The sequence below is a fragment of the Cyrtonyx montezumae genome, unplaced genomic scaffold, assembly GCF_038088225.1.
Source record: "Cyrtonyx montezumae isolate F1298 unplaced genomic scaffold, pur_monq_1.0 scaffold_1, whole genome shotgun sequence".
Classification (NCBI taxonomy): domain Eukaryota; kingdom Metazoa; phylum Chordata; class Aves; order Galliformes; family Odontophoridae; genus Cyrtonyx; species Cyrtonyx montezumae.
Window position 1 is genome coordinate 22,030,771 of NW_027071825.1, and position 13,302 is coordinate 22,044,072.

Sequence of the window (13,302 nt, forward strand, 5' to 3'; positions counted from 1 at the left end):
TTTTTGGAAGTGGTGAACTCTTCTAATATCAAGCTTGTCCACCTACATATTCTCATCTCTCTTCTGTATCTGTGGTTTTATTTTCTCTTACAGTCACTCAGCCTGGATAAAAATTCTTTCTCACATACAAAAAGCGTTTTCTTTTCATTTTGACAGTGAATAACGAAAAATTTCTTACTTCAGCTTGCATAAACTAAATGTACTAATTCCTTAGGCTAATTGTCAAGGATTAGCTTAACGTACAAGCTCCTTTTCAATCAAATGTCTCATTCTAGTACAATTTGTGTCGGAGATGTCACAGGAATAGTAAATCTACCAAAGAAACCTGTTAGTTGAATAAGAACAACTAGCATGATGAAAAGAAAAAGGAATGAAATGATGAAAAGAGAAAGAAAATGAAAGGAAAAGAACAACTAGCATGATGATACCAGAGAAAGTCTCCTTGCTATAGCTGTGATACTGTAGTTCATGGAGTCTTCCTCTTTTTAATGTCAGTGACTCATTTAGATAACTCAGATAAGATACCTGGCCTGAAGGAAAAGGCATAACCTCATCCCCTTCCCACAGTGTTGGTCAGTTCTGTGCGCTCACTGATGCTGCTAAGTTCTGGTCCTACCATGGCCCCTCCCCTGTGGTTGCAGGGCTGAGGAGAAGGGAGAGTACCCAGAGTCCAAAGAATTTTAAAAACCTTCCTGTGGGAATCCAAATTCCTGAAATGTAAACTCTCTCTCTATATGTATGCATATACAGGTTTTGTTTCTTTAAAAAAAGGAACAGGGAAAAAGTACTCTGTAATATTTGTGTGACACATGTTTTAAAATCAGACTGAATGGAAAATATGCAGTGGAAAACTGCTTTTTGCAGCCTGAGCACCTTTGAGAAGAAGGGTTATGGTTTTAAACTACATTTTCAGTTTCAGAGTAGGCTTATGTATCATATCCTGCTTATTGAGAACTCTTTAACCACAGCTGTCTTTAATAATATATTCTGCCTTTTACTAATAAGTAAAGAATAAATACAGAATGTGTTATTTTTTTTTTCACTTTTCTGAAACAGAGATAGTCACTTGAAATCTTTTTTTTGTTGTTGTTGTTCTGGCTTTTACAGCTGTGTAATGCTGTCTAAGCACTGATTTATTGGTGTATACTTGAAAGCCTTATCCAGACCACTCTTACATGACCCCAAATCAAACCATGTTTCTTGAAATATGACTGTACCATAGTGCGATGATGGGATCAGTCCAAACACAGCATTGTGATGCGCATCTCCTGACAATTCATTTGGAAATTTTGAAAGAAAATACAGAATCGTTGCAAGCAATCTTAGTCTCACTTTCCCCCCCCCCTCCCCCCCCATTAAAAGAGATAATAATAAACTCTGTCCCTGAAGTGGCCAAATTACATTAAAGACAGCCTGTGTTTTGTCAGTGATAGTGCTGGTGCTAATAAGCATTTCTGTTTTGCACTGCAGGCTGCAGTTGTTATAGCAACGGTATTAATGACCCTGTAAATGCTTCTGGGCTGGTTTATATACTGCAAGATGACGAGCTAGAAACGCGAGGACATTATTTTGAGCCAGAAAAAACAGACCCAGAATATTGTGTTGATGACATGACTACAGCCCTAGAAAGCTCTGAAGAAATTCAGGATGAGGACTGATGTCTTAATTGGCAACCATCTGTCTGACCTTTGAAATATATTTGCAAACCTTTCACAGATAATTGAATAGAATATGTATTTCCAAAAGTACCTTTACTTGACACAAACAGCAAAATTGAATAGATCACAAAGTGCAAGATGGGAAACACTGATCTATTTGGGCCTGTTCCTCAGCTGAAAGGTCTCTGCACAGACTGCTGTTAGGGTTTGGTAGGGATCCAGCTCAGCTGATGATAAAGTCATGCTTGAGTTAGGAAGAACTGAGAACTGCTCTATGTGAGAGAAATACTGACTGATAGCATTCGCTATAAGGACTTTGTATTATACATTGGATATATAGTATTTTTTTATAAAGGTGAATAATTCAGAATTTCAGTTCAGCTGAAAACAAGCTCAGCTCAGCACTGGGAGCTAGAACACAACAGAAGAGCTTTCAAAGTGTCTCTCCCCCGTCTTTCTTCAAACACATTTTATTGCTGGCCTGGTACGTGCAAACCTTCCCACCTTCACAATTGTGCTCATGTTCCACTGCTGCTCAGACTTCTCCAAAACCAGGCTCTGCCATTGTTCTTACTCAATCCCCTTCCTCCAGCTGTATGCCTTCTGTGGGGTTATGTTTATTTTCTGCTGAAGGGAACTGATACCCACCCCTATGCCAAGAAAAAAAACAACGGTCTCCTGTAAAGGGTAAGCATGGCAAGAATCTTCACTGTAGACCATGGGCTGTAAAAACATGCTTACATATTTCTCCTTATTGCTATGGTATTGAAAGAATGGAAAATGAAAATTATGTCTTTTGGATTAATTAATATTCAAAAACTAATTCTGCTACTCCTCTGAAACACCTCAACATTTATCACTCATCAATATTTATGGCCTACCTATTATTGGAAACCATAATTGGAACTAAAATTTAATAATAATACAATCCAATGTATTGCTGTTTTATTTATCTTCAGATTAAAAAACAAACAAAAAGCTTCATGAACCAATACCAGAGGCAAAGAACTTTATTGTAAGCCTCAAGTAGAGGAGCTTGCAATCTGCTACTTCTGTGAACATCTTTATTGGTAGCTTAAAAGATTCATCACAGTGGAGGAATATGGCATGTGAGATACTTCCAGTCAGTGGAGGAGAACCATTCTATCTCCACATAGTTCGCATTTCAAAACCTTTTGTTGCTGCTGTATAAAAGGAAGGAAACAAAACTGCATTGCTGTAGATATGCATCACTGAAAACACAAACAGAATGCTTTGCACGTGTGCTCTGTCAGACAGGAGTCTCCAAAGAGTTCTGTAAGGCATCTGCAATGAAACATCAAACTCGGTGCCGGCTTGGGAATCTCTGTCGTTACAGTGCAACTTCTGCTGTCAAAAATGTTCGCATCTGCGCTGAACTAAATTTATTATTTCTTCTTTTGAAAGGTCAAAATAAGAAAGTGAGTCTGCAAAGTCCTCAGCAGCATTCATTTCCTGCCTGCCCCGTGGCTATACGGCCTGCACCTCTGATTAGTTCTATTTACATGGCGCATACATCACTGTCACAGTTAATCTGCAGGATGCCGGCTTCCCAGCCCAACCGCTCCGTGTTTACCACTAGCTTTCCACAAGTGTATTGCAGTGACATCAGTGCTCATTAGGCAATCGCGTTTTAATGCCCTGCTTCCGGAAGTGCTTACCTTGGACACTCTTACACATTTTAAAATGTGTTGGTTTTTTTTTTGTTTGTTTTTTTCCCTGGTGTGCATCCACAGGAAGTGCTGAAGGCAGGAATGTACTCTAAATCCTGCCCAAAATATCTGACCGGAGTTAGGCGTTACTTGCAGAAATCCAGATGGATTCTCCACGTGACAACCTTCTTGTTTTTCAAGGGAAAGATTTTGTCAGCCCGTACTAGCAGTGCAAGCGATGGCACGTAATGTGCTGAGCATTTTCTGGTTAGACATAAAGTCATGGAATGGTTAGAGTTGGAAGGAACCCTTAAAGGCCATCTGGTCCCACTCCCTGCAACAAACAGGGACACACACAGCTCCATCATTGCCCAGAGCCCGTTCAGCCTGACCTTGGCTACCTGCAGGGATGGGGAACTCACAGCTATCTGGGCAGCTGTGCCAGTGCCTCACCGCCCTTACTGGAAAAACCTTCCTTATATCCAATCTAAATCTCACTGCTTCCCCACTCAGATGATTTGGGGATATCTCCAGGGTGCCTGCAGCACAGGTGGAACTACTAGGGCAGGCACTGTCCATAGCACAGAACTAGCAAGGCTGAGAGGAGCATTTCATGTTCTTCACAAGGAAGAGCAGCTGCCACAGGGCTGGGACAGCAGTCAGAATGGATTCTGATGGTCATACCTTAGGTATTCAGGATGCAATGAGAAGGATGTCTAATTGTAAAGCCTCCCTTGACGGTTGCAGTGCTGCATTGTGGGCTCCCTCATGTATTAGCCCTCTCTCAGCATCAGTCCACACTGATACAGACAGAATTTTGCTTTTTTTAAAGCACAGCTAAGATTTTTGCAGTACAAATTGTTTCTTCTTTCCAAACGTGCACTGTTCTGATGTCCTGATTTAACTGATGGTGCTAGGGATTAAGAAGTAGTATAATGAATTTCTCATCAGAACAGTAAAAAAGTAATGCCAAAAAAAAGAAAAAAGAAAAAATACATCTGTCAGTCATCATAGACTATTATAAAACATACTTTTATAAATATATAAAATGAGCTCTAAAATCTCTCTCTCTAAAAAAGCAGCATTTGAAGATTTTAAAGCTACCATTTACTTTGATTTTTCTCCTCAGTAATTACCCAAAGGAAATTCACCACTGCAATTAGATAGAACTTAATTCCAGGTCAAGTTTCCATGGGTATCAAATCTTCAGAATGACTGGGGAACTGTTATTTGAGGACCAAGAAAGGCTTTGTTCTAAAATGTAAGTTGGTTCAGTTTTATTTCCTATGTTGTGGATTTTGTCTGATGAACTTGCTGTGTGGGACTGGAGACAGTCATTTTGGGTAAAACCTGAGACGTTTTGGTATGTTGTGGATATGAGCAACAACTCTTCACCTTCTACTCTAGCAGCTGTATGTACTTTATGGATTCCCTATTTCCATCCTTGCCGTCCTGTTCATGACAAACGACCTTACCACCTGGGCACTGTCTAGCTTTTAGCCCACATCAGGATGTGCTTCGTTATTACCATTTTGTTACGACACAGTCCATAACTTTTCTGAACGTTGAACATGCCATTTTATTCTTTCAACATTAATTCCTAAACCCGATCCCCATCTGGTCCTGCCTGCTGGTCCTGTCTTTGTCTTGTCTGAGTTCCCCTGCCACATCCAGAAAAAAAAAACAGCTAGCAACTGTAGGCAGAAGTAAGTTTTGCAAAGACAGCAAAAAATGCTTCCTCAAAATGGGGGAAATGTGGTACTTTCAGTATGCACACCAGGAAGCAAGCTATTCCAGTCCCTCTGTTGAGGAAAAACAGGTGATTGTTTGCCAGTTTATCCTGTCAATTTGGTAAACCTATTTAAGAATTCTGCCATTTCTGAAGCCAGCAGATCTAATAGAAATACTGTATCAGTTGCAAATTGGCCCAAATTGTCTGAGGATGGAAATTGTTTAAGTCTAGAGCTCGCCTTTGTGGCATTTATGAAATAATTTCCATTCATTTTCATCCACACTATTCTTGTAATTTGTGGCAAAGATTTGCAGACTGCTTTACTGGATCCACGTGTGCATTTCACCTCGTAACTTCATAGACTGTCTCCGAGTAAGACTTGATTTTTTAAACTTAGCATCTTTGCTTTTTGATTACCAGATTATGCCTCAATCCCCCAAAGAAAGGTGGGAAGAGCTGTAGGGGCTCAGTGCCAGCGATGCCCTTCAGGGAAGGGGCAGGCAGTGAACAGCCACAGCTGCCCCCGTGCTCCCTCTGTTGGAACAACTCTGCCAAGTCCTTTTTGCTCCTGAAAACAGACGCCAACAGCCCTACGTGGGTAACAGTAGTTTCGGTCAAGACCAAGCACCCTTGTGTGCACCCCTCTGAGGCAGGCGCATTCCTTCCTTTTATTCTGGTCTGTTGCCTGACACATCCCATCAGAGGGTTTTTGTTTTGACAGCAGAAATACAGAGCAGTCCTCAATAGACTGAATTAAAATACTGAATTATTTAGTCTGATTTCTGGTAAATATTTGGCCGAGTGAGTATTCCAATGAGAGGAGCTGCTTCATTTCCATGAAAGGTTGTGAAAGGAGGGCAGCAGGCCCAGGGATGGGGAGAGCCCCAAAGCCACCCCATTATTTTATGGGCAGGAGTACAAATGCCATATTTGGTTCAGACAGAACCGAGCAGTCCCTTCTACTGATTGAACAGAACATGACAGCTGTGCTGGGCACTCCAGCTCCCAGTTGGAGCCTGGAGCCTGGCAGCCTGGATAGCTCTGCCCCATTTGATGGCTCTCAAGACTCCATCTCCTGGTATTTCTTTGCATGCAGGATTCCCTCTCGCACACGTGTTCCCTGATGTTATAGCCATGCTCAGACCTCAGGAAAAGACATCAGTGCTACAGAAACCTTCTGTCCCTGCTGAGAATTGACAGAATGCTCCTCCCTAACACCTGCTCAGCCTGCACATTTTGCTTCTGATAATGCACAGCTCTTCTGGTCACTATCTTCCAGTGACAACCCCATCAATAAAAATCCCTGCTTGCATTGAGAGCACGCATGCTGTTTGTTTTCTGTTTCTGCTGCTCTCATGGCAGGACAGTGCAGACGTGGCAAAGCACACAGACTGCTCCTGATGTTTGTACCTGGGGTCATTTTCTGGTAACTGAGTGCGTGCAGGAACCTGTGTAATCTCAGCTGCAAAAACAGATGGGCTTTGAGCTGGGGTCCTTTCATGGCTGCTGAAGAAACATGTGTCACTTCTCCGCCTCTGTGGTCACTGTGTTGTATTCATTTAGTGATGGTTATCTGAACAGAGCTGAAAGCAAAGGGCCCTAGCCCAGTCCCTGGCAGAGCCAGGGCAGGCACTTCAAAGTAAAACACCAGGCTTGAGCCTGCAGCAAGTGGAGGAAAAGCTCTTGCACACAGGTGAGCCTCTCTAAAGTCCCTCAGGCTCTTGCAAAACACACCTATTTTCAGGTGACTTCCTTATCTGAACCTCCTGCTTATCATCACGTTGGGGCAGTTAAGGTTGCACCAGGTCTTGCTTTTGCTAATAATGAGCTGATCACATTTTAGCACTTGAAGCTGTAAAATGATATAAAACTCAGTGCAATCAAGGAAAACCTCATGGCTTTGGGACTGGCTGTGTGCGGATTGTACTGGGGAAGCTGTAGTTTGCATTAACCACCACCTTCCTGGGTGGGATAGGATGCTCCCCTCTTTACTAGAATATTACCTGCTTCAGCAGGCCAGTTGGTGCACTGTAAGGCTGCACGTGATAGCCATGAAACTGTCCTGTGGTATGTATATCCTGATGCAATCTGGCTCACGCAGGACTCTCTTTGATCAAGTTGCTGACAGACATGAGTCATACAAAACAAATGGTCCCCCAGTGACTGAGGCTCAGCCTCCAGTATGTTTAATTGCAGCTGAATGCCACAGAGATAGCGGGAGGCTGAATAAAGTCCAGCCAAAGTGAGTTTCTTGGAGAGAATGGGAATTTATTACTTCTCATCCCTACCAGGAGGGACTCAGTGGGTTTGTATGGAAAATGTTTTGGGCATATGTGCACACAACAGAGCTCAGCATCAGAGACCAGTCAAGGCCAGAAGGTCAAGGTGCCTCTAGAGAAGTTAGACTTCAAGACACAGGTGTGTGCCCCACAGCAGGCACCCAGCTGGCTGTTGCCTCCTTGCTGAGTTGGCAGTCCCTGTGCCATACCTTCATTTTCCTTAGGAGGGAATGGAGATTTTAATCCTGATTGGTTTTCTCCCTGCCTTAGCAGCTGTGAGATCTGGGAACAGAGGCATGGGTGACAGACATGCATGGCTTCTGTCTCCTAAATGACCGGCACTGTTAAAAAGCACAAGGTGAAGGGACCTGGTGTCATTTGATCTGATATTGAAAGAATGAGCAATAATGCTGTGGCCTTGCAAAGCTTTGAGTGGTCTAACTAGCCAATTAGATGAGGCTGGATGTGGTGCTGGTACAGCTCTCTTGCTGGGATCTGTGGCAAGGAATCCCTTCTGATCAAAGTTAACAACCTTCGAGGCCTTCCCTAGCATACTTGGTTGAAATTTCCTTTCAGTGGGACTTGATGTTGACTGCTTCATAGAAAGGGTGCACAGAAAATGTCAAAGCTATCCTTGCTTTGTCTAAGTGTTGAGCTAGATGGGCCCTGGCTCCCTTGCAGCCTCAGTGACTGTGATTTTGAACTCACTGCAGGGGCTGAGAGACTTCCCCAGCACAAACAAGCCATTGAGTTGTCTCCAGTGAGCCAGAAACTTGCAGAGCAACAGATGGCTCAAACCTCATTGATCCTTGTCTCAATTCAGCATAGAAACTTAGGGAATCGTACCCTTGATTCCTCATCAGGCCGTACTGGGAACTGTAGATCCTTGGTATGAGGGCTGGAGGAAAGTACCTGTCTTTGCCAGGGTCAGGTGCTACAGCTGCTGCTTTAGCTGAGCAAGTGGCAGAGATGCATGTTTCAGGGCACAGCTACGCAGAGACTTCTGTGTTCTGTTCTTCTTGTCAAACAGAGATCGTGGAGAGTCACTTAGCTGAAGATGGGCAGAATCGAAATAGGAAACGTTCACCAAAGCAGGTGTTTTGCAGCATACCAGCAGTGGGCAGTCTAAACCCACTAGTGTCCTCCCAATATCCAACAAGCAACTGCGCCCAGAGTGAGAAAGTGTCCCCAGCTGCCAGGGGAAAGCACAAGGTTTGCCTTGTCTACCTGATTTCAGGTAGCAGCACGGTGGCCTCAGCACTGCCCTGTGAACTAGCAGCAGAGTGCAGTCTGCAGGACAGAGAGGAGCTGGCTCAGTGGAAGGGAAAAGGTGAAAGAGCTTTGATTTATTTCCCAAGGCAGTTGAGACCATTTCTTCCCACTAAGTCACAGTCCTGAGCTCTTGTATTTTTCATGTTTCATTACAAGTATTTGTAATTATATGAGTGGCTTTTGAGGCCAATTAAGCCCTCATTTGGAAGCTGCTCTGGATGCTGGAAGCCCTCCATTAGTCTGGGTTTCTGCCAGGGAAAAACACTACACTGTCTTTAACAACTGCACCAGCTTCTATCTGCTTAATGTTGATTTTCCTAGTAAGTTCAGCTAATACTTTTCTAATTGTGTGAGCTGGGCCTGAAGCCAGGCTGGGTGAGCTTTGCAGTCAACTTCCTCAGCTGAATCAGAGATGAGCAAATCTCTCACAAACAGTTCAGTGTGCACGTGTTCAGTCCCATCTAAATAGTGGCTGTTTTCACAAAAACTGACTCAGGCTGCATTGTGCCTCCCATGTTGACTTCCCAAGACAAGTCCTACACAGTCATGAGCAGTGGATGCTGGAGAGCACACTCATTGGAGCACTAGGGGCCTGGCACTGCACGCAGCTTACATGGTGAGGTATCAGAAAGCATTCAGTGCAAATCAAAGGCCAGCTCACATCTCTGCTCACAGGTGAGCCTCAGGCCAGGAGTTGCTCTGTGGGCCATTTGAAACAGCTGATACAGCACAAACTGCCAGGAGGGGCCATTCCTTCTGAGAAGGACTGCTAACAGATTCAGTGTGGGGTGCCCCCAGAGAAATGCAGGTGACAAGAGCCTTAAAGACAAATGGAATTTTGTCTTTTGGGTAGAGGCAATATCAAAATAAAATCAGTGTCAAATTGTACAGGCAAAAGAACTTTGGTTATTGCCTGGTAGTCCTGCTGAGAAATAAGAGCCATTACCAGCATATGACTGACAGCCATTGCTAAAGGAAACCAAGGTGTACACATTCTGTTTACGCGTTCTGTGTGCCTCTCTCGAGCCTTTCCTCTCTGATTCTGGTTCAAAAGCACATTTGATTAACCTTAATGAAATTTAAGCAAATGTGTAGATCCATTGCTGAGTAGGGATGAAGCTAAGAACATCCAATGTCCCTTCCGCTTAAGGTGTTTGATACACAGAAATGAAATTTTTAACAGAGCACTAGGCATCCAAACAAGTCATTATTGTAGATGGTTTCCTGGTAGCATGAAGAAACAAGGGAGAGCCAGAGCTCTTTCTGAGCCAAACTGAGAACACTAATCGACTTTTACTCCCTGGGAAAGAAGATGTAGCCATGACAAATAGCTTTGTGGTTTGAATCATTAGACACTGAAGAGAGAGCTGCTAGTTAATGGGACTGACTCTACCGGGCAGAAATGGCTGTATTAGGATTCCTGCGAGCCATTTGCAAGATGTGTTTGGAGAGCACAGAGAAATCAGGTCCCCAGCTGATACCATATGGCCAGGCAGAAAGCAAAGAGATAAGGCTGGGAAAGGATCAGAGAACTGGCAGCACCTGATGTCTGTCCTCCTCTCTGGAGCAGGCAGCACTCTAACATTGCACCAATCAGCCTCACCTGCCCACACCTGCCCATGGGCCAGGAGCTGTGTTAAAACTTCAGCCATGGGCCTCACTCTTCTCCTGAGCTCTCTTGTACGTAGGTTTGTCTTTAAATCCATCTCTTGCTGCTTCTGACAGGCCTTTCTGGATGTCCTTTGCCTTGCTGCATCCCTAGGGCTCCATATAGACTGTCAGTAGCTCTCTGGGCTGCCTGCCCTGCTCAGGCTTTGTGGGATAGTGCCTCTTAGTTGAGAGTACACACTCCCTGACACAGCATACTGTGCAGCAGATTTCTCCAGAGAAGATGATATTTGAGGAGGAAGGATCTGTTCTTCTGTCTCGTGGCATACAGGAGGAGAGTTGCCTTCCAGCTATAGCAGCTGAATGTGTTCATTTGCTGAAAAAACAAGGTATGGATCTGATGCTCCTTATTTAACATCATAAGCATCAGAATTTGCTCTAGCTGATGGAAGAAATGAGCTCAGAAATAATTCAAGGGTCAGTTTTCTAATGTTAGACTGGAATTGTCTTTATTTACTTTTGCAAACCTGGCCAAGGCTCAAGGCATTCTAATGTTATGTATTCTTCAGTAAACACAATTAACTGGAAACTTAGAAACACTGATTTCATTCTTTCCCTTGGGACTGGTCACTATGTGCTATTTTCTCCAGCCAGAAAATCAGATTCTATTTCCCAGTGGGTACTGCATGCCTGGAAATATATTTAGCTCTAAAAATAATAACAGCAGTAATAAAAAGTGTATGGGGGGGGGGAAGCAGATATTAAGTGTTAGAGACCAAGTCTTCTTCATGAATGGAAAATCATATCTAGAGTTTCCCCAATGTCTCTGGGCCAGCATGGCTTGCACAGAGAGGTTTTGGCACTGAAGAGCTGTACAGAGTTCCCAACTGGGTTTGAAAATGCAGGCAAGCCTGCCTTACTGCAGTGGCAAAGCAACAGCAAAACTTGGTATGAATGGAACAGCAAGCTGAGGACAAGTTGCTCAGACCCAGTGAGTTCCTGCTATCCAGGAGCAGCCAGGTGTTTGTCACTGTGACAGCCAGGCAGGATTGTTAGGAGCAGGAGGCCTTGTGCATACAACATTTAACCAAAACCTAAATGTGAGCGTAGAAGCTGGACTTTAGACTTCTGTTTTATTATCTCCTGATAACCCTTTAGGTGAGGAAGTGCAGAGAGCTTCCTCGCCCGGAGCCTCACCAAGACAGAAAGAAATGAAGAGTATTTGTAGTAGGAGATTTTCTACATGGTTGTTACAAGCTCGAGTTGTAACTCGAGATCCAGACCAGTACTTCATGATCTTACAGATAGAAAATCTTGTCTACTGTCTAGTTCAGGACAAATATTTCTTGTCCTAGCCAGCATGGACATGGTGAACGGCTTATCATCTTTATCTTTGCAACTGCAGCCTTTTATGGATGTGATAGTTAGGTACTTCATGTCTCGTTAACCCTTGTCCCTTTGGTTTGCTCACATCTAAATGGAACAAATTCTTATTCTTCCATCTTTCCTTGTAGATCTATGATCTGGACTCTCTCCAGTTAGCCTGCAGCCTTCTTGAAGAGCAATACCCATCTTGCAACCTCCTGCTGAATGCGTGAGTAAGGCAGAACATATTGATTATCCCACACAAAAAGTGCACGAGATTTGTGGCAGAAATATGAAGGCTGAAGTGAAGCCTGAATGGAAATGTGTGTAAACACTGAGAGAAGTAAGTGAATGACTTTTGAAAGAATGGCCAGTAGTGATAATGAAGATCTGCTGTCCTAGGTCCCAGTTCCTGGGGTGCTATTCCTGATAAAACTGGAGGATGTGTTTATGGCAGACCCAAAAGGCCTGTGCCCTGCTTGATAAGATCACAGATAACTCATCAGCAGAAGATCCTACATTCTGCTGAAAGGATGGTAATGAGCTTGCCATTGCTTTTCCTGACAGGCCACCAAAAAAAGACATATCCTAAGCAGAAAAACCCAGATGGTGGGCTGCAGCCTAGAAGCAAGTCGGTGTGTTTCTGAGGCGAAGAACCACACCTTAACAACTAGTGATTTATGCTTTGCATGTGGCTGATCTCATCCAGGCCCCTTGGACTCTCACAGTGTGGTGCTCATGAGCATGGGAAAGTCTGGGTGAAAGAAATCTGTAAGAGAGGGATTGTGTATATGTAAAATCAGCTTGCTGATGAGGGTTTAAAAAAAAAAAGCCTCAACTAAAAAGCCCCACTATCATCATCTCCTCCCAGAAGAACTCTCATTGAAATTTATTGTGCAAATATTTCTACACATAGTGAGAAATGTCTAGTGATATTAGCAAACATCTGGTATTAACCAGCATGAATGAACCCCCACTAGCATGAATAATACTTCAGACAGAAAAAAAACAGTAAGGTCTCAGAGCAGTTTGGGAGTGTTTCTAAATAACTAAGAATTTCTTGACTGCAGTTAAACTGTATGAGCAGATTGTAGGATGGCAATGGGGCTATAGCTTTCTACAGCACCTAGAGGTCATCTACCCTGCATCTACTGGACTAAACAGTTCTTAGATCTGAAGTGTCTAGCCAGTGTTATTTGTAGCCAGAAGGATACTATTATAGCTTCAAGCTGACAAGCCTTGATTTTTGTACCTCCTGAACCCTTTCCATTTCATTTCTTCAGCAACACTGGGCCACCAAGGTCCTTGCTGTTCTCCTGTCTGTACTTGGAGGTCTTTTTTCCCTTTGATCTCTGCTATTCCTCCCATGCAGTCAGTTCCCTTTTTCTTGTTTCTGTTGCAAACCTTTCATGCTGCTGCATCCCCAGCTGCCTGTTTTTCTCCCTGGATGTCACTATCTCACAGCTACTGGCTGTCTGCCCCTTGGGCTGCTCCCTGTTGTCACAGCTTAATGAGGTTCTTGGCTCTCTAGTGCTAGTACTGCTTCTCAGTTCACAGACTGACGGCCTTTTTCCTCCCATTACAAACTGCAGCATTTGATCTCAGGCTGCAGATAGTGTATCTTTCCCCTCCCATGAACAACTCTAGACTATGCAAAAGGGAAACTAAAGAAAAAAAATCATTCCCCTCTTAGAGCTGTTCTTATTCCCTTTCCAGCC

At 43.6% G+C, this 13,302-nt stretch overlaps 1 protein-coding gene across 1 annotated transcript in view; it reads left to right on the forward strand.

Annotated features, from left to right (window-relative positions):
* The window catches only part of LOC136053172 (P-selectin-like), a 170,835-nt gene that overhangs the window by 113,133 nt on the left and 44,400 nt on the right, over positions 1 to 13,302 (forward strand). The gene's annotated exons all lie outside the window — the stretch shown is intronic.